Raw genomic sequence first — 22,868 nt, forward strand, 5'->3', positions numbered from 1 at the left:
TTGTCTTATGAGTATTCCAATTGGTTCACAATTTGTCCTTTGTCTCTCCAGTTTGTTGTTCCCCCTTCCTTCCATAAATTAGGTTAACGTATGTGCAATACTCAGGGTACCAAAATCAAACACAGTGACAACAGAGGATAAACCATAGGAAAGAAAATTGAAAGACAAAAGAAATAATTTACACAGTATATTAAAAATAACAACAATGGAATACTTCTTCTTTTCATATCTTGGAGTTATTTTGCTTAGTATCATATTATATGATCATATGTACATAGCTATTGAGGTATTGTGATCCTCTGCTAGGACTATCCTAGACATGTACTAATTATTACCAATGACAGAAACTATTGAATCTAAGTTTCTTTGGGTCTGGCTTACTTCACTTAATATGATTTTTTCAGGTCTTTCCATTTCCTTGCGAATGGGGCAATGTCATTCTTTCTGATGGAAGCATAATATTCCATTGTGTATATATACCACAATTTCTTGATCCACTCACCTACTAAGGGCCATCTGGTTCCATATCTTAGCTATGGTAAATAATGATGCTATGAACACGTGCTGGTAGATTTAATATGGCCTGCTTTGTGATCATTTGTGTAGATGACCAGAATTGGGATTGCTGGTTCATAGGGAAGCTCTGTCTTTTGAAGAACCTGATACTGCTTTCCAGAATGGTTGAATGGAAGGAAGATAGCCTCTTCAACAAATGCTGCCATAATTGGTTAAAGAACTGTAGAAAACTAAAGTTAGATCCTTATGTAGCCCTTGCACCAAAATTAATACCAAATGGATCAAAAATCTTGCAATAAAAGTAGATATCCTGAAAACATTGCAGAAAGGAATGGGAGAAACACCAGGGCTCCTTAGCACAGGTGGAAACTTTTTTAATAAAGACCCAGAAACACAACAAATCAAAAAATCTTGGACAAATAAGACTGCATCAAACCACAGAGCATCTGCATGGCAAAGGACATAGCTTGCAAGAAAAATAGAAAGCCCACGTATTGGGAGAAGATCTTCACTGGCTATACAACAGACAAGGGCCTCATATCTAAAATATATGTAGAACTAAAAAAATTAAATCTCCCCAAAACAAATCCTCAAAGAATCAACTGCCCCATTAATCAGTGGGCTAATCAGTCTTCTCTGAAGAGGAAATAAGAATGGCCAATAGGCACGTGAAGAAATGTTAACATCTCTGGCCATAAAAGAAATGCAAATGAAAATAACATTGAGATTCCACCTCACTCCAGTTAGAATGGCCATTATCAAGAAAACTAATAACAACAGATTATGAAGGGGATGTGGCCAAAAGGGAATGCTACTGCACTGTTGGTGGGAGTTAAAACCTTTAAACTCATTCCTTAGGTGACAAACGTTTTGTTGTTTCCATCAAAGGAGTTATGGATTATGCTGCAAAGAACACTTCTGTACAGGTTTTGTTTAAATATCTATGGAATTGCTGATTTATGCTCAGTTAACTATTTGAGTAACCTCCAAATGTTTTCATGGAAGTTGTGTCATTTGTGAATTGTGTACATTGTTCAATGTACAATATTTCTATTTTGTCCTACTCTAATGCTGATTTTCTATTTTTAATATTTAACATTGTCTAGCATATGCAATGTTCTATTCTATTGTAGTTTGAAAGAAATGTCAGGATAATGATATTGAATATTTTGTTTCATGTTCATATTGGCCACGTGTAGCTTCATTGAAAATACTAATTCTGTTATTTTCCCCATTTTAATTTGGGTAATCGTGTGTGTGTGTGTGTGTGTGTGTGTGTGTGTGTGTGTGTGTGTGTGTGTGTGTGCGCCAGTTCAAGGGCTTGAACTCAGGGGCTACATGCTATCCCTGAGCTTATTGCTTAAACTAATGCTTTACCACTTGGATCATAGCTCCATTTCTGGCTTTTTCTGGTGGCTAATTGGAGATAAAAGTCTCACAGACTTTCCTTCCCCATCTGGGTTTGAACTGCGATCCTCAGATCTCAGCTTCCTAAGTATCTAGGATTATTATCCATCTGTTTATTTGTTCTTTTGATATTGAATTATATATGAATTTATATACAAAATTTATGTATGGATTTTTGTTGCATCTTTATTTTTCTGCAATGTCTAAGAACTATTGCCAAATTCAAGATCATTATACTTATATTTTCCCAAAACATTTTATGTGTTTTACTCTTATGTTTAGATATTTGATCTTCTTTGTTAATGTGAGTATCAAGTGAAATTCTTTTACATGTGGATAGTTATCAATACTATTAATATTATTTTTCTAAGAGATTTATGGTCTAAGCTCTTAGATCTTATATGTTCTTTGAGTGAATTTTATGATAGGTAAATAAAATAGGATTAAACACCATTATTCTGCTTCTGGATACTTACTTATGTCAATACAATTAATTAAAGAAAGTATTCTTTCCTTATTGAATAGTCTTGGCTCTATAATCCACAAGCAATTGACCCTAGATTTATAAGTTTATTTATTGGCTTTCAATTCTGTTCCAGCATATCTTATGCTAATATCATACTGTTTAATTATTTTAGATGAATATTAGAATATGTTATTTCTCCAGATTCATTCTTTCCTTTCATGATAATTTTGACTACATGAGATTTCTTTAATTCTACCCAAATGGTAAGATCAACTTTTCCACTTCTGCCAAATGTTTTGTAAAGAGTGTGATAGAGATTACATGGAGTCTGTAGATTCACTTGGTATTATTATTTCAGGTCACTTCATTTTTTCTGGTGGCTGGACTAAAAGGAAATTGCTGGAACTGGGGAGACCATCCTGAGCCTGCAAACGTTAGCCACACAAGGTGTAGTAAAGGATAAAGGATGTCGTGGAGCAGAGATTCCCTGCCAGCTTTCATTGTCTACCTTCAAATTAACAAGGTGGCTGAATGTAGTTGTCACTTGCTAGCCCCTCACACACAAAAAAGAGGTAAGAATACCCAAAGAATAAATAATTATATTGTGATTGAAGGAATTGAGGAAGTATGCCAAAGAGGATCAGAGACATGACAAAATCCTTGTGGGGTGTGAAAACCTAAGATACAGTTACAGAGAACATTTGTCTTCCCCAAACCATTTAATTGCCTGGCCCAGCTTGGAACCAAGAAAGAGTTCTCCCTGGGTCTCACAGGTAAACATATAGTTCTTGTTCCTAAATACATACTGTTCTGTACAAATGACTGGCCTACAGTTTCTGAATGAGTCTCAGTTCAGACCAACAATCAGATAGCAACTCCACCAACCAGAGAGCTTATTACATAGATTTCAGTTCTACAACATTAGGCATCTATGTCCAGCCTGAAAGGCAGAACCTTCATCTCCAACAAAACTAACAATGTCAGTGCAGCCACAAACACCTGAAGCCTGGTTACTGATACAACCACAGATATTGCTGTTAAGAAATATGACTGATGAAACAACCATGAATAAATAAATTCAACACATTATACCAAAACAAAACCCTGTATCAATCTATAGGGAAAAATTCTTACATTTCAGAGAGGAAAAAATAAACACAAAGTTGAAACTACTATTGCATATATATCAATACAGGGGCATAAGAAATATGAAGAAGCAATGAAAAAATATTCCCAAAGGGAATATGACAATTCTCTTGCAATAATACCAAAAAGGAATAAATTTACAAAATACTCCCAAAGAGAATTCTCAATAATCATCTTGAGGAACCTCAGTGAGAAATAAAAACCAATAACTCGAGATAATTAATTGAAATTGTAAACATAGTTCATAATTTAAAAAAGAGATGACTATAAAAAGAGAAATCATACAGATAAGTAACTTTATTAACAAAAAGAAAGAAAATTCTGAGATACAAAACAAACTAGATCAAGTAGAGAAAAGAATTTATGAACACAAAAACAGGTCTTTTGAATTAACCCAGTCAGAGGAAAAGAATGAAAGAGTGAAGAAAGCCTAATGGACCTATTGGACACTGAAAAGTAAACAAATGGTCACATTATGGGAGTTTCAGAGGGAGAACAGATGGAGAAAGACAAAGAGAGCATATTTAATGAAATAATAGCTGAAAATTTCCCAAGTCCTGGGAGAGATATAGATATTCAGATCCACAAAGGGCAAAGAACACCAATTAGACTCAACCCAGAGAAGTTCTCTCTAAGACAAATTATCAAGATATCAATGTTACAAAGGAAAAAGTTCTATAAGCAGCATGAGAAAAAAAATCAAGGCTCATGAAAGGATATCTTTTAAATAAGCAGAATATCTTTTAACAGAAAATGTATGTGCCAGGAGACAAGAGGGTGACATATTAAGTTTGTTGAAAGACAGAACAAGTAAGTAAAGAAACAACAATAATGACAACAGCAACTATGGAAACCTATGCCAACCAAGAATACTATACCCAGCAAACTTATACATTAGAAATGAATAAGGAATTAATTCTTTCTTAAGTAAACAAAAGCTGTCAGAATGCACAATTTCTAGATTAGCTTCACATGAAATGCCAAAGGGATTCCTACATCTAGAATGTGAATGGACAATGACTACCATCATGAAATAACACAAAAGTTTTTTAAAAAGTCATTAGTAGATACAGAAAGGAGAAGGAAAATGGTAGTATGATTTTTCAGGGAAGAAAGTCATCAAACTATTAAGATTAACCACAAGGGAGGAGACAGAAAACAACTACAAACCAGTTAACAAGATTGTACTAGCAGGTTGTTACCTATCAATAATAACTTCGAATGTAACTGGATTAAATTACCTATTTAGAAGATAGGATGATTGAACAAAAATAGAAATATCTTCCATGTTCTTGGATTGGAAGAATTAACACCATAAAAATGACTAAGTATTGCTATCTTATATTGCCAAATAAAAATATTCAATCCAACACTTACCAAAATCCCAACATGATTCTTCAATGAGATAGAAAAAGCAATAAAAAATTTATATGGAACAACAAATATACCATATAGCAAAGGCTATCCTTAACAGGCAAAATAGTGCTGGAGGAATAATAATACCAAACTTCAAACACTATTAAAGAGCCATACTAATGTGAACAGCTTGTTACTGGCAAAAAAAAAAAACACAGAAAAAAATACATCATGCCTGAAGAACAATGGAACAGAATATAAGACCCAGAAATAAATACACAGACCTATAGCTACTTAATATTCAATAAGAAAGCCAAAAAAAGGGCTGAAAGACAGTCTCTTACATAAATGGTGCTGAAAAAAACTGGATATTCTCATGTAGAAAACTGAAATTGGACTTACCTATCAACCTTGTATCAGCATCAATTAAAATGGATAAAAGTCCTCGATATTAACACAAGAAAGAGCAGAGGAGAAACATTAGGGCTACTGAGTACAAGTAGAAACTTTTTGAGTAAAGATCCAGAAGCACAGAAAATCAAAGATTTGATAAATGGGACTGCACCAAACAAGAGTTTCTGCACAACAAAGAAATAGCCAACAAGCTAAAGATAGCCTACAGAATGGGAGATTTTTGTCAGCTACTCATCAGACTATGGCCTAATACCAACAATACATGAATAACTTAAAAACTTAAACTCTCATAAAAACTCAACATCCTAATTAATAAATGGACTTATAAGCTAAGGAGAGATTTCTTAGAAGTAAAAATGGCCAATAGAAGCATAAAGAAATGTTCAACAACTCTGTTTATTAAGGAAATACAAGCCAAAACAACACAGATTCTACCTCACCCTAGGTAGAATGTCCATTATCAAGAAGACAAATAATAGCAGATGCCACCCCTAATACATGGTTTGATTTTTGTGAATGTAAACTTGGTCAATCACTCTGGAAAGCACTGTGGAGGTTCCTCAAAAAATTAAACATAAAACTGCTCTTTGATTCACAAATTCAAAACTTGGGCATTTATCCAAAAGATTACAAACCAGGATACAGAAAAGCTGCCAGCACGGTCAAGTTTATTGCAGCACTATTCACTGCAGGCAGAGTATGGAATCATCCCAGATGGTCCTCAATGGATGAATGGATCAAGAAAATTTGATACAATTTGTTTTGATTCATAGGGAATAATTAGTACATGTTTAGGCTAGTCACAGCAGAAGACCACAATAGCCCAATAGTTATGCCCATATGAACATATAAGATGATGCTAAATGAAATGAACTCTATGTTATGGAAACAAGTGTTATATCATTGTTGTAATTATTTTCAACATGCCATGTGAAATCATACCTTTTTTTCTCTTGTATTCCCTTCCTGTGGTTTTTACCCCACTATCACTGCATCTCATTTTAGTACCCTGGATACTGTGTGTACGTGTATTAGAATGAGGGAAGGGAAAGGAAATACCAAAATCGAGAGACAAATGATAAACGATAAAAGATTCCAAAAGCAATAGTTACAAAACCATTTGGTGTAAACCAACTGTACAACTCATGGGGGACGGGGAGAAGAGTGGGGAGGCAGGGGAAAATGAGGGAGGAGGTAACAAATTGAACAAGAAATGTACTCAATGCCTTACATATGAAAGTGTAACCCCTCTGTACTTCACTTTGACAATAAAGGGAAAAAAGAAAATTTGATACATATACACACAATGGAATTTTACTCATCCATTAGAAAGAATGATATTGTACCATTTGCAAAGAAATGGAAAGATTTGGAAAAAAATACATTGAGTGAAGTGAGTCAGGCCCAGAGAGACAAAACATCTATATTTTCCCTTACACTTGGAAGGTAGATTCAGCTTACAAACTCATAAATAAATACGTTGGGTGCTACGCAAATGTATACAAATGTATTACCTGATAATGGCAGATTCAAAGGAGATCTCAAATAGGATTAACTTTAGAAAGCCAAAATCAAAGGTCAGCAAAATAAAACACTAGGAAGCAAGTACTCAAGAAGGGTGGAGTGGAGTCAAGCAAAAGGGGTAGATGAATGAAGACGAGAAGGGGTGGGGAATTCAGGCAAGAGTCCAATGTATATCCTAAAAAATTAAGAAGGAGAGAAGAGCGCGTAGGGATGGGAGGGCTGAGATTGTTGAAAGGAATGACATTGATCTAGATATATTGCACTCATAAACTTCTTTGCTCAATGGCAACTCCTGCTGGGCACTGGTGGCTCACACCTGTAATCTTTGCTACTCAGAAGATCTGAGATCTGAGGATCAAAGTTCGAAGCCAACCTGGGCAGGAAAGTCCATCAGTCATGTATTTCCAATTATTCAGTAAAATTATAAGTGTAGCTATGGTTCAAATTGTACAGCACTACCCTCGAGCAAAAAAAGACAAGGGACAGCATCCAGGTTTGGTGTTCAAGGCCCAGGTCCAGCATATACATACATACATGCATGCATGCAAACATACATATATACATATAGATAACTCTTTTTTACAACTAAAGATATTTTTTTTAAAAAAGACTCAACTATGTAACTCCTGCAACAACCTCAGTTCGCTGGTTAAAACCATACATAGTTTTAAAGTGAAAGAACTAGTGACATATAAAAAGGGGACTAAAGAATTCTTTCTGGGGACTGTGGGAGAGAGGAAGAAAAGAAGTAATACTGAGGAGTAACAATGAACAATATATGCCATATTTCTCTCTCTCTCTCTCTCTGTGTGTGTGTGTGTGTGTGTGTGTGTGTGTATGAAGACAGTAATGAAACCTTATCAACACTGGAAATGGAGAGGAAGAAAGAAGAATGTAAATATAAGGGAGAGGATGAATATTTTCAATGTATATTGCATGTATGATATTATCACAATAAAACTTGTACATAGTATTAATGTGTGGAAGTTAAAAGCTTTACAAAAATAAATTAAATTTTAAACATATGTCAAAGCAAAAGGAAACAGCAATAGCAGAAAATTTTAAGAAGGAAATGTTATATTCATTATAGCTAAAATATATTGAGAGTTGACAAAAATAACAAAAGTGTGGCTACATATGACAAATCTACAGCTAATATCATACAGAATGGAAAAAAATTTGAAAAAATTGAAAGCATTTCTTGCTATATTGGGAACCTCTCTTGTTCAACACGGTATTGACCCTCCTAGCCAGAGAAATTAGGCGAGAAATGAAAAAGTAGAACATCAAAGTTAGAAAAGAAGTCAAGCAGCTCCTATTTGCAGATGGCATAATTATATATATACAGAAGCATCTAAAGAGTTTACCAGAAAATTGAAAAGACTGATATACAAATTCCATAAAGTTTCAGGATATGAGATTAATATACAAAAATCAATAGCGTATTTACATACCAACCAAAAACTACCTGAAAAATCTGATTATTAGTGATGATGAGTACTGCATTTATATACCTGTTCGACATTTATTGTCTTTTGAGAAATGTCTATTAAGGTCATATTACTGTACTAATTAAATTATTTGACCCTCTGACACTTTTTCATTATAATTTGGTTCAGTTTGGGTTTGGTGTTGAATTATTTAAGTTATGTGTTCCATGTATTTGCTCCTTAACAGTTTGCAAATATTTTCCTCCGTGGTGTACACTCTTTGTTGGTATTCTCTGCTAATTGTATTGTTTTTCAGGTCTTCTGCTTTGTTGATATTTGTTTCTGGAGTCATATCCAAAAGTCTCTGTGCATAGCAGTTTACATATTCTCTTTAGGTAATTCCCCAATTTAACATCTTATATATAAGCCAGCCCAGGCAAAGTAGTTCTCAAATCTTTCTCCTATTAACCAGCAAAACAACAACAACCAAAAAAAAAACAACAACCCAAAACCCGGTTGGAAGCTTGGGTAAAGGTATTGCTTAAATAAAGAAGACCTAAGCCTCCAACCAGTTTTGTTGTTTTTGTTGTTGTTTGCTGATTTCAAACATAGTCCTCTGGATCTCAACCTCCTAATTGACTAGGATCACAGGCAGGAGACACTGGCTCCTACCTTCTCAATTTCTCTCTTTCCTATTTTATCGTTTTCATTGCGGAAGTGTTTTAACTACTGGGTTAGTTTTACTTTACTTCTCATCCTTCTATTTGGAAGCTAATACGAATGAGATTGTTTTCTGATTTCTTTCTCAGTCTATTTGCTGCTGTATATTTCATTTTTATACTGAGAAAATAGATGAAAAACAGATTTTTGGGCTGGGAATGTGGCTTAGTGGTAGAGTGCTTGCCTAGCATACATGAAGCCCTGGGTTGGATTCCTCAGCACCACATAAACAGCAAAAGCTGTAATTGGCACTATGGCTCAAGTGGTAGAGTGCTGGCCTTGAGCAAAACGAAGCCAGGGATAGCAGGCCCTGAGTTTAAGCCCCAGGAATGGAAAAAAAAAAGAAAGAAAGAAAATCAGACATTTTAGCTGGCCATTGTAGCACACATCTATATTCCCAGCTCTTGTACCATCCTGGAGATTTGTCTTCTGCTTGATCTACACAACTGATGATGATTGTGATTTTAATTCAAATTATTGAGGCTTTCATTTTTGACATTTCCATATATTTTCCTGCATCTTTCTATGTTGGAATTTTCATACATGTTTCGTACTTTCTCATGCAGGTTTTGATGTGACTTCTTCACTTCATTCTTCTGTTTGTTTGAATCATATTTGATGTCTCAGGAAGTTTTTTATACTGAACTTCTGAATTCTTTGTCCAGCATTGTCTTTGAATTTGGTCATTGAGGACTTACTCGTTTTTGACTGTGTTATAATACCTTGAGTTTTATGTTTCTGTTTTTCCCCCTCTATTGTAATTTGCACATGTGATGGGATTGACATCTCTTTCATTTTTTTATAGATATCTTCTGACTGAGCAGTTTTCTCTTGAGTATCACTCAGAGAATAGAACATAGATAAAACTACTAAAAAAGAAAACAGATATGTAGTAAAAACACTTGGAAACATCCACAGTATTATTACTAGCAATATAAAAAGGATAAAGATTGAAAATTAAAGGTAAAGGTATTAATCAAACAATAAAAAGAATCAGAATGAGAAAAGGAAACAAGATAGGGAAGAAGAAAAGTGTATGAGGTGAGGATATAATAACTATCAAAGGGAAACACAAAATAGTGAAAATAAATAAACTAAGCACATAAAATCCAACTACAAACTACCAGGGGCTGTTGCTTCCAAGATGAGGAAAAGAGAGTAAATCCCTCTGGATTTCTTTTGTAAGTGCACTTTTAAGGTGTTAAAAAGAAGGGCAAGGGGTATAATTAATTCATGCTGTATTACTGTATAGGGATACCACAGTTAAGGAAGTGTTAATAGTTAGAATAAAATGAGTCATAGCTGAGTACCAGTGGCTTGTGCCTGTAGTCCTAGCTACTCAGGAGGCTGAGATCTGAGGATCTTAGTTCAAAGTCAGTCCTGGAAGGAAAGTCTGTGAGACTCATATATCCAATTGACCACCTAAAAACCAAAAGTGGACCTGTAGCTCAAGTGGTAGAGCATGAACAGAGTTCATCCCGCAGGACCTTCACACACAAACACACTGACACACAGACACAGACACACAGATATACCCCCCCCACACACAAATGGGTTATAGCTGGGTGCTGGTGGCTCCTGACCATAATCCTAGGTAATTAGGAGAGCAAAATCTGAGGATTGTAGTTTTAAAGTCAGTCAATGTTGGAAAGTTTGTGAGACTCTTATCTTTAATTAACCAGCAGTAAAGTGGAAGTAGAACTGTGGTTCAAGTGCTAGAGTTCCAGCCTTGAACACAAAAGCTAATGCAAACACTATGGCCCTGCGGTCAAGCCCCAGTACCTGTACATACACAGTGTCATTTTCCTACTTTTTTTGAACATTCATGATTATGACAGGTAAAAATGAAGTCCTGAACAGCTGTATTCATGGAGCTAACTATTTTATAGAATCCTTAAAACAGCTTGAATTTCTCTCTCTTTTTCCCTCATCATTCTATCTTTTATATTTTGAAGTATTTTACACCATCCATGTATTCATTATCTTCTTATAGTAAGGCTCAAAATTGTGTGTTTTTTTATGCAGAGGCAATTTTACTAATCATCTCCCTGACAATTATTGAGGGTCTATCATGTGCCAGGCACTGCTCTTGGCCAACAATTGGTAACTGCTTCCTATAATGACTACAAAGCACTTCTTTTAGATTTTGTGGGATATATATTTCTGAAGAAGCTATTCAATGATATTGTTTCAGTGTGGAAACATTCATTCATCCAAACATAAATGAAAAAATCTTTGTATTCCAACAAAACATTATTTCTGAATATGTGATGGTCCAAATTTGACATATAGGCCATAGTTTTACATCCTCTCTTTTAGATGCCTAAAAATGAGTGTGGGTTTTCTAAGTAAAAGGAGAGAGGGAAAGGATTGGAGGTTTTGTTGCAAGAGTTAATACTAATTTCATATATTATCAGTTAAATAAAATGACACTTGTTACTATACTTTGCCTTTAAAATCTTACACATCATATATTTTATTTATTTATTTTTCTTATTTATTGTCAAAGTGATGTACAGAGAGGTTACAGTTTCATACCTTGAGTTAGGCCTTCTTTTACTGTTTGTTCACATCATATATTTTAGATAAGAGAATTAAAGCCCAAGAAAGCAGCATGCCTTGTTTCTCATTGAAATATAAATGGATATTCTGGGAATCAATGAAAGTTTATAGCCAAATGAGTTGTGAATCTGCTCAACCAAGTTAAGCATGTTTATTTACTGTCAGACATATTGGAACCTTCAATACATTAATATATGTTATGATTGTCCAAGAGTGAACAGAATCAAGATGAAACATATGGATATTATTTACATCAAAATATTATGAAGTTTAAATAACAATGCGTGGTACTTAGTAGGCATTCACTTAGTTTCCCCCTTCTTTTCTTCCCTTTCATTAACCTCCACTAAAGGTCAACTGTAAAGATGCTCTAGTGCTATATGACCCATTATTATACCCAGAAATACAGTATGTCCCCAGACTGAAATTCCTGTGCTCTGGCAGCCAAGTACTACTCTGGATGCCTTCTGACTTCTGATGACCTCTTGATTTTGTACAGCACCCTCTAATTTGCCAAAATTCACTATGGCATGTGTTAATTGCCTTTTGTGCATGGTCTGTATTGTAATTAATTCTATTCCCATCAGAGTGAGTGAGCTTCCTTAATTGATCAACTATTTATTGGTGTGCCAGTAAGAAATACATTTATGCATCCCACACAAATAGTCATGACCTAGTCATCTTTCTTGTTTAGGGGTTGGAATATGAATGACTTTGTGCAGACATTGAAGTTTATATTTCTCACCCATCATAAGATTCCTTCCTCCTCACATCTATCTTTATGCTATCCTTATCATAACAATAAAGTAATAGCATATGTTATAACCCACTGCATTGTCACAGGACCATAATTCAAGTCACTTCAGGCTTGGTTTGTTGTCATTTTTTAAAGGGGTCAGATATAAGGCATCTTCTGATTATCTAATTGAGTAGGATACCAGAGAGTTTATGCGTCTCTCATGTGCTGTCTGACATTAGGTCAGTCTCAGATACTATTCTCAGAAATTTGGCTCAGACTTCCTGATATCCTCCTTGAATTAACACTTTATTCTTAGCTAGAAACCTGATCCAAATTCTTCCTCAGGTTCCTCAACCCTGTACTCAGAACATGTCCAGCAATGCCCCAGAATGGTTGTAATTCAAGTGCTATGTATGAGTGTAGCCGAATGCAAGCTCTGAAGTTATGAATCTCCTGTGGAGAGTTTCCCTAGAAGACAGAGCCTTGAAGGTCAGACTTTTACTGCATTAGAAGCAGCTGAATCAAGAGGTATTGACTTTATTCAGTCATTTTCTAAAACCTTTCTTTCTGTAGACCAACTAAACAATGAAAATGCCTATATGCCAGACAAACTTTTTAGTACTTGATACATTGGTTGTCTCATTTTAGTCTCAAAATAGTCTGTCAGGACCTATACATTGTATTATAATTTTTCAAATAAGGAAACTAAGGCTGAATAAGATAAATTGCTTGTTCAAGTTCATAGAACTAGTAATTCACAACTCCATAGTCTATGGTGTTTAGTATTGTACTCAGTTGCTTTTAATGTGTATTTTATGCTATCTCTGTAGTTACTGAGAGCTTCATAAGTAGTAAGAGAATGATCAGGAACACTTGACAGAAAAATGTGATGAGCGCTTTGTTTTCAAACCTCCAATACTCCATTCCTCACATTACCTCACTCTATGTAGCCAACAACTCAATTTACCAATCTTTTTGCCTCTCAACCTACACTGTCTCATTTCAGTTGCTCCCTTGATACAAATCATGATCTCTACCTGAAGTCCAGATACCATCCACTTACCACAAAGTTTCACTTGGTATTTTGGTCACATGATAAATTATACAGGGCTCTATGCATTTACACTTGAATAAACTGACAAAAGGAGGATATATGTAGGGGAGGAATCCAGGGTCATAAGTCCTCTGAACGTCTAAAATACTATTTATCAAAAAGAATTCCAAGAAATGGAAACATGTTTTTTCTGTATTTTGTCTTGTTTTTCCTTTTATGGGTGAGGGTAAAGGGGGAGACAGGAATAGAGGGAAGAAAGATGATCAAATGCAGTCATTGCATCCAATATGCACTATGTAAAAAATGAACCAGAGGGGGAGAATGCAATCAAGAGTTCAATGCAACATATGAAACTGTAACCCCTCTGTACTTCACTTTGAAAATAAAGGGAAAAAATAAAAAAAGGAATTCAATGCATATCCTACAAAATTAAGAAAAGTATCAGAAGAAGTGAGTTTGGAGGAGGGGTGAGAATGTTGAAAGGGGTGACAGGGATCATGATACATTGTATTCATAAACTGCTTTGTTAATGGCAACTCTCTGTACAACCACCTAAAGATAAATATGTACATAAAATAAACTAAGTAACTTGTGGAATAAGGATGAGAGGAGGAATGAGGGAAAGTAAAAATTGGGATGACAGTGCCCAAGAAACATTGTACTTATAATCTGACTTTTGAAATTGTAATTCCTTTCTACAAGTCCTTAACGTAACAATTAAAAAAGTACAATGTACTCAGCTGAAGAAAGGCTTCACTTTGGCAGCCATCTCCCTAGTTCTCATGGTCTGCCCTACTGGATCATTTTTAGGCTATATTTGCGTGTCAATATCTCTCTAACTTCTACTTCTTCAATAAAATCTTGACTGTTCTTGGCCAATTAAGTAATTGCCTTGTAATCACTTTAAGTAATTTCATGAAACACTTAGATAAATTTTCATAGTAGTTGCAAGGAATCTACAAATCTGTTGGAAAGAGTTAGTATAATTTATAATAACTTCTGCTCTGTCTACAACAATGCATGCTAAGTGTCACAAATTATTGACATCTCCTGAAATAGCTTTTAGCACAGTTATAGCCTTTTAACAATAATTATTCTTCATATTTGTTTGATTATTTTCTTTACATAACAACATGTATTGCTACTGTAAGTGTTCTATTTTAATTAAACTTATTTTAACATAATTACAGGTTCAAAGGCAGTTTGAAGAAACTAATAGAAGAAAGGAGAGAGAGGAGGAAGAGGGACAGAAGGAGAGAAGATCATGAATAGGAGAAAGGAGGGAAAAGGGAAAGAAAGGAGGAGGAGCAGGAGAGAGAGAAAGAGAGAGAGAGAAAGAGAGAGAGAGAGATCTCATGTAATGTAATGTCCCAGGTAGCACCAATTTCCTCCAGTCATATGTTGTAAAACTATAGTACCATACCACAATGGGGATATTTATAACTGATAATTTATAGAAAAGTTCTATCACCAGAGAACTTTTCTTCTACCTTGTTTATAGCTATACCTACTGTCCTTTCTACTACTCTGCCACTCATGCATCCCTAAATCCTGGCAGCCACCAATCCATTCTCCAAATCATCATTGTTGTTATTTTCAATGTATTATGTGAAATTATTTTTTTTCTTTTGTTTTTTTTTCTTCCCTATGGTTTTACCCCTGTTGTCACTGTAACTGATTTTGATACCCTGAGTATTGTCTATACTTTTATCTGAACCAGGGAAGGGAAGGGGAACATCAAAATGGAGAGACAAAGGGTAAAAGGTGAACCAGTACAACAGCAACACTTACAAGACAATATGCTGTAAACCAACTGTACAATTCAGGGTAGAGGGGAATTGGGGAGAAGGGAAGTTGAGAGAAAAATGAGGGAGGAGATAACAAGTCTGACAAGAACTGTACTCACTGCCTTACTTATGTAACTGTCACTCCTCTGTACATCACCTTGATAATAAAAATAAAATACAAAACAATGTATGTTGACATGTGAGATGAACTAGTAAGTGGATTTTTAAGTGATATTTTAATTGTAGGATTTGGGGTTATGGATAAAATTATCATGTACATTCATTTATATTTTGTGTAAATTTAATTATTTCAGTTGTAGGATTTGAGTTTATATATAAAATTGTCATGTACATTCATCTATATTTGGTATAAATTTAATTTTTCAGTTCTCTAGGATAAATACCCAGGATTGTAGTTGTAAAATTTTGTGGTAGATGCATTGTTTGTTTTATAAGAAAGTACCAAACATTTTCTAGGATGACAGTAATATTTTCTATTTCACCAACAATGTACATTTGATGCATCTTCATCACTGCCAGTTGGTGATGTGCACTGATGAATGTTTATTCTTTTTTTTTAGCTGTACCAACACATGTATTTTGACATCATATTGTGATCTTAATTCATATTTCCCTAATGGATAATGATGTTGAACATATTTTCATGTACTAATCTGTCATTTGTATACTTTCTTTTTGGTAAAATTAGTCTTTATGTCTTTTGCCAATATATCTAATGGGATCATTTGAATTTTACCTCTGAGCTTTGAAAATTGTGTTCTAATTCTTTGTTGAACAGGTAGCGTTCAACTAGAAAAGATAATCTATAGCTTATCTTTATTCTCTTTACCCTGTTTCATGAAATTAAAGTTTGTACTTTCGATGAAGTATCAGGTTTCTTCAAATCAATTCTACTAGTGGGATCTAGTATAGAAACGATTTTTTCCGGCACTAAATCCTAAAGGTTTTCTACAAATAGTTTTGTAATTTTATGTTTTCGGATCCACTTAATTTTTGAGTGCAATGTTAGATTTATGTATTCATTTCCTAAATATATATTTTGAATTGTTTGGTGCCAAATAAATTCAGAATATTTCTTTCTTTCTTGTTTATTTATTTTTTACTTATTTGAGGCAGAATGCCACTTGGCCTTGTACTTGGGATCTTTGGGCCCCAGTTTCTTGAATGCTAGAATTATAAACATTCATGAAGATCATACCCAGCTGTATCTTTCATTTCTCATTTTTTGTATTTTTTTCTTTTATCGGTCATGAGGCTTGAACTCTGGGTTTGGGTATTGTTCCTGAACTTCTTTTGCTCAAGGCTGGCACTGTACCACGTAAGCAACAGCTCAGCTCCACTTCTGGTTTTTCAGGTAGTTAAGTGGAGATCAGAGTCTCACGGACTTTCCTGCACAGGCCGGCTTTGAACTATAATCCTCAGATCTAAGCCTCTTAAGTAGCTATGCTTACAGGGATGAGCCACCAGGGCACAGCCCATATCTTTCTTAAAAAATTAGTTTTTAATATTTGTGTAAGCCCATTTCTGGGTGCCTCATTCTGGTTCCTCAATCTGGATATCTATCAATACAACACTTCTATATGTGGAGACATTCTTACCTTTATTGTTCCAACATTAAAAACATTTTTCTAAGTTATCTATATTTTATATATATATATATATATATATATATATATATATATATTTTTTTTTTTTGTCAGTGCTGTGGTTGGAACTCAGGGTCTTGCATTTTCTAGGCAAGTGTTCCACCAACTGAAACATTTCTTCTCTTATGTGCTTTGGGTATTTTCCACAGAGGTTCTTGCTTTTCTGTTCCAGACTGGATGGGACTGTGACTCTCCTACTCTGTGCCTTCTATGGAGCTATGATGATAGGCACATGCCCTCACATCCAGATTTTTTTCATTTAATTGATTTTTGTTATTTTTATTTTTGCCAGGCTGCATTTAAAAAATCTTTTCATCCATTAATGGGTACCTAGGCTGATGCCATAGCTGGCTTATTATGAACAATGTTACTATAAACATGGATGTTCGGGCATGTCTAAAGCACTTACACTCCTTTGGATATATATCCAGCCTTATAGCAGGATCATATGAAGGAAGTTTCATACTGATTTCCACGTTGCTAACCTAATTTACATTTCCTCCTCTAGTGTGCAGAGTTCCTTTTCCCCTGCAATGTTACCAGCATTTATTGTTTGCCTCAATAATGATGGCCATTCTGGCTGTTGTGAGAGGTAATCTTTGTGGTGTCTAAATTTGAGCATTTCTTCTGTGCTTTTGAGAACTGTTCGGTATTTACCTGTTTGTTAATTGGATTGTTTGTCCTTTTGCTGTTTGATTTTTGAGTTTGTTATGTATTCTGGACATTAATTCTTTATGTGACAAATAGTTGGCAAAGATTTTCTCCCATTCTGTGAGTTTTCCCTTCATTGTGATGATTGTTTCCTTGGCCATACAGAAGCTTTGTAATATCACAAAGGACTAGTTGCTTATTCTTTTTTTTTCTAATTGTCAAGTCTTGATCTAACTTCTTGAGGTTTGGAATCTTATTCAGAAAATAATTGTTTATACAATTATCTTCAAGTGTTTTCCTTGTATTTTCTTTTAAATTTAAAAATTATCTTTAATTAGTTGTTCAATGGAGTTGTCACTTAACAAAGTAGTTTATTAATACAATGAGTCTTGATCAATGTCACCTCCTTCAACATTCTCACATTCAACAAGCCCTTGTTTACTTTTCTTAGTTTTAGGCTATATACAATGAATTATTATTTTCTTGTTTAAAATTTTTATTGTCAAAGTGATGTACAGAGAGATTACAGTTACTTATGTAAGGTAGTGAGTAGATTTCTTGTCAAACTTGTTACCTCCTCCCTCGTTTTTCTCCCACTTTGCATTTTTCTCCCACCTTTTACCCCCTTTGTGCATTTACCTTTCTCCCCTTGACCCACCACTCTTAGTGCATGCATCCATTTCCTGGTGCTGATTTTGTTGGTCATTGACCAAGCATTTGAAAAAAAATATTTTAGCTCTCCATAGAGCTTTCTATTCTTCAGTTAATTCATTTGTAAATACTTGTATACCATTCAATGTGTTTATTTATATTTTCACATATATTATATCTATGACAAATATATTTTTATTTAATAGTTTTAAGGGTTGTACTCATATTAATATACTTAATTTAAAATAGATTTTTATATGGGTATGGAAGGATGAGAGAGAAGTGTCTAATTTCACTGTTCACTACATGTAGATATACCGATAATTTGTTGAAGAGGCTATCATTTTTTCCAGTGCATATTTTTGCTAACTTTGTTGAAAAAATCAGGTATTTGTATTGGTACAGTCTTATTTCTATTGTATTGAATTGGTCTATGCATCTGTTTTTGTGTCAGTACCATGCTGTTTTGGTAACTATGGATCTATGATATAATTTGAAATTAGGAAATATAAAACCTTCAGTCTCATTTTTTCTGCTAATGATTGCTTTGGATCTCCAAGGTCTTTTATACTTCTATATTAGTTTTAGGATTGACTTTTCATTTCTGTGAAGAATAAAATTTGGATATTGGTGGGGATTGCATTGAATCTGCAGATTGTTAAACCTGCCTCTCCATAAACAGGAGAGCTCTTTCTAGCTGATGATGACTTCATCAATTTCTTTCTTCACAGTTTTCATTATAGCAGCTTTTTCTTCCTTAAGACTCATTCCTAGGTACTTAATTTGTTTGGAGCTATGCAGAATAGTTACTGAATTTTGCATATTAAATTTGTAGAAAGGTACTTCATACCCTCTTTAATTTCATCAGTGATTTGAAGCTTGCATCATATATACCCTGTGCAAAATATTTTATACATTTTATATGTCAGTATTTTAATTTCTTGACAATGATTCCAAATAATATTGTTTTCAAATGTAATTTCCATACATTGATTGCTAACATTTAACCTTGTGTGTTAATATTATAGTTTGAGATTTACTGAATTCACAAGTAAATCTAGAAATATCTTCTAAAATTCTTAGCATATTCTGCATAGGCAATCATAGCAACACAATTATTAGAATTTCTTCCTTTCTACTCTTTTATTAAATGACATTTTTAGAAGGGAAACAACTCATTTTTGTTCATTGTTACTACTTTTAAAGGTAGTTGTCCGTGTATATAGAAATCTCAGAAAGCTTTCTTTTTGGTTTTAATAATTTCTCTGATTTTCTTCAGAAATTTTTACATAGAGAGTTACATGGTTTGTAAATAGGAAGATACTTTTTCCTATTCTTCAGCTCTTACTAATTTTATGCTCTGTTATTGTAATGTGCCAGGTAGCTCATATTTGTAATCCCAGCTACTAGAAGTAGATTGAGATAACTGAGGTTCAAGAACAACTTGGGCACTAAATCAGGTGGTTTTTCATCTCTCATCCCAGGTATTTAGCAGGCCAGGATTAAGAAAATAGAGGGTAGGTCTGAAGCTGGACTTGGGGAAAAAAGAGATACCTTATCTATAAAATAACCTAAAATAAAATGGGCTTAGATGTGTGGCTCAAGTGGAAGAGCACTTGTCTGACAAATTCAAGACCCTGAGTTCAAACTCCAGTACCATCAAAAATACAAAAGATACATGGGTAATGCTAGATACATTTTTGCCTTTTAAAAATCTTTTAGAAGATTATCTTTTTTGTGGTTCTGGTGGATAATTGTGCTTGTTAGGTTATGTGTTTTGCCATTTGAATCATGTCCCCACAATCATTTTGGTTTTAGTCTATTTCCAGGTATCGACTAACACTTTTCCCAGGCTGGCCTAGAGCCACGATCTTGCTCTGCCACCCAAGTAGTTGATACTACAAGAGTATGGCACCATACCCAACATGTTTTATTGTTTTTGATAATTTCTCACTATTCTTTAAATTTAATTTAAAGGTGATATACAGAAGGGTTACAGTTACAAAATGTAATGAGTACACTTCTGGTTGAACATTGTTACGAATCCCCTGTTTTTCTCCTACTATCTTTCTCCCCACTCCTCCACAAGTTGTAAAGTTCATTTCCAACATAGTGTCTTGTGAGTATTGCTCCTGCATTGGTTCACCCATTATCCTTTCTCTCACCATTTTACTGTTCTCGTTCCCTTCCCCAATCAAGTAAACATATATACAAGACACAGGCTATCAAATACAGTGTCAACAGGGAATAGACCAAAGGTAAAAAATGAAAGAAAAAAGAAACAACTTCACACAGTACAATGGTAAACCAATTATTTCCATAACATGGAGCTCATTTTGCTTAGAATCATCTTATGTAATCATATGTACATAGCTATTGAGCTATTGTGCTCTTCTGCTAGGACTATCTTAGACATGTACTAATTATTACCAATGAGGAAAACCATAGAGTCCATGTTTCTTTGGGCCTGGCTCTCTTCACTTATTATGATTTTTTTCCCAAGTCCTTCCATTTCCTTATGAATGGAGCAATGTCACTCTTTCTGATAGAAGCACAGAATCCCATGATGTTTATATACCACATTTTCTTGATCCATTCATCTATTGAGCAATTTTACATGTGCCTATTGGCCTTTATCACTAACTTCCTCAACCTGTGAATTTGAAATCTCTGTCTGTCGAGTAGCTGGGATTACAGACATGTAATACTTTACCAGAACAATAGGCATGCTTTTAATATTTGATTATTGATATGGTTTTCATGGAGGGGATCTTTTATATATATATATATTTATTATCAAACTGAATTACAGAGAGGTTACAGTTTCATACATTAGGCATTGGATACATTTCTTATACTGTTTGTTACCTCGTCCCTCATTTCCCCCTCCCCCTCCCTATTTCCCTTCACCCTCCCCCCAAGAGTTGTTCAGTTGTTCAGTTCATTTTCATCAAACAGATTGTAAGTATTGCTTTTGTAGTTGTTTGTCTGTTTTTAGCCTGTGTCTCTCGATTTTGGTATTCCCTTCCAATTTCCTGGTTCTAATACCAGTATACACGGTTTCCAATATACTCAGATAAGATACAGAGATAGTGTAGGTACAACCACAGGAAGGTAATACAGGAATATCATCAATAATAGAGGCTACAGTTACATATGGCACGTTGAAAGTATTTACAACCGTGATATAACAATTGTTTCCACAACATGGAGTTCATTTCATTTAGCATTATCTTATGTGTTCATAAGGGTATATAGCTATTGGGCTCCTGTGATCCTCTGCTGTGACTTGCCTAAACCTGTGCTAATTATTCCCTGTAAGGGAGACAATATAGTCCATGTTTCCTTGGGTCTGGCTCATTTGACGTAGTATAACTTTTTCCAAGTCCTTCCATTTCCTTACAAATGGGGCAATGTCATTCTTTCTGATAGAGGCATAAAATTCCATTGTGTATATGTACCACATTTTCCTGATCCACTCATCTACTGAGGGGCATCTGAGTTGGTTCCAGATTCTCCCTATGACAAATTGTGCTGTGATGAACATTGTTGTGCTGGTGGCTTTAGTGTGATTTTGTTTGTGGTCTTTTGGATAGATACCCAAAAGTGGAGCTGCTGGGTCATAGGGGAGTTCTATGTTTAGCCTTCTGAGGAAGCTCCATACTGCTTGCTGGAGTGGCTGGACCAGTTTACATTCCCACCAACAATGAAGTAGGATTCCCTTTTGGCCACAAAAGATGAAGTTAAACTTTCTCTCTTTGCAGATGACATGATCCTATACCTAAAGAACCCCATAGACTCTACCCCCAAGCTACTAGAGATGATCCAAAACTTTGGCAAAGTTGCAGGATATAAAATAAACCCTCAAAAATCAACGGCCTTTCTCTATGCTAACGACCCAAAGACAGAGGCTGAAATCAGGAAAAAAAAAAATGCCTAGGAATAACCTTAACCAAAGACGTGAAAGACCTCTATGATGAGAACTTTAAAAACATGAACAATAAAATTAAGGCAGTACTAAGGAAATGGAAAACCTCCCATGCTCCTGGATTGAGAAGATTAATATAATCAAAATGGCAATATTGCCAAAGGCGATCTACAAATTTAATGCAATACCCATCAATATCCCAACACCATTTTTTTAATGAAATAAAGGAAGCAATCCTGAAATTCATATGGAATAATCAAAGAACTAGAATAGCAAAAACAATCCTAAGTAGAAAGAATGGTTCTGGAGGAATTACAATACCCAACTTCAAGCTGTATTATAAAGCTATAATAATAAAAACAGCTTGGTATTGGCACCGGAACAGGCCTGAAGACCAATGGAACAGAATTGAAGACCCAGAAATGAACCCACAGAACTACGCAAACTTAAGCTTTGATAAAGGAGCTAAAACTATAGTCTGAAAGAAAGATAGCCTCTTTAACAAATGGTGCTGGCAAAACTGGTTCAACACATGCAACAAACTGAAACTAGATCCTTATATATCACCCTGCACCAAAATCAATTCCAAATGGATCAAAGACCTTGAAATCAAAACAGACACCCTGAAAACACTAAAGGAAGGAGTAGGAGAAACACTTGGGCTCCTTGGCACAGGACGGAACTTTCTTAACAAAGACCCAGAAATGCTACAAATCAAAGAAAGGATGGACAAATGGGACTGCATCAAACTGCAGAGCTTCTGCAGAGCAAAGGACATATCTACCAAGATAAACAGAAAGCCCACAGATTGCCAAAAGATCTTTACCGGCCATTCAACAGACAAAGGCCT

The 22,868-nt window shown here is 34.8% G+C and overlaps 1 long non-coding RNA gene across 1 annotated transcript; it reads right to left on the bottom strand.

Moving 5' to 3' along the window:
• Positions 1-900: 900 nt before the first annotated feature.
• Positions 901-22,868, bottom strand: LOC125344276. The gene is made up of 3 exons (XR_007209452.1): positions 22,803-22,868; positions 18,079-18,082; positions 901-982 (listed from the first exon to the last, which is right to left on the bottom strand). It is a non-coding gene; the product is annotated as an uncharacterized LOC125344276 (long non-coding RNA).

This window comes from Perognathus longimembris, chromosome 28, assembly GCF_023159225.1.
Source record: "Perognathus longimembris pacificus isolate PPM17 chromosome 28, ASM2315922v1, whole genome shotgun sequence".
NCBI classification, from domain to species: Eukaryota; Metazoa; Chordata; class Mammalia; order Rodentia; family Heteromyidae; genus Perognathus; species Perognathus longimembris.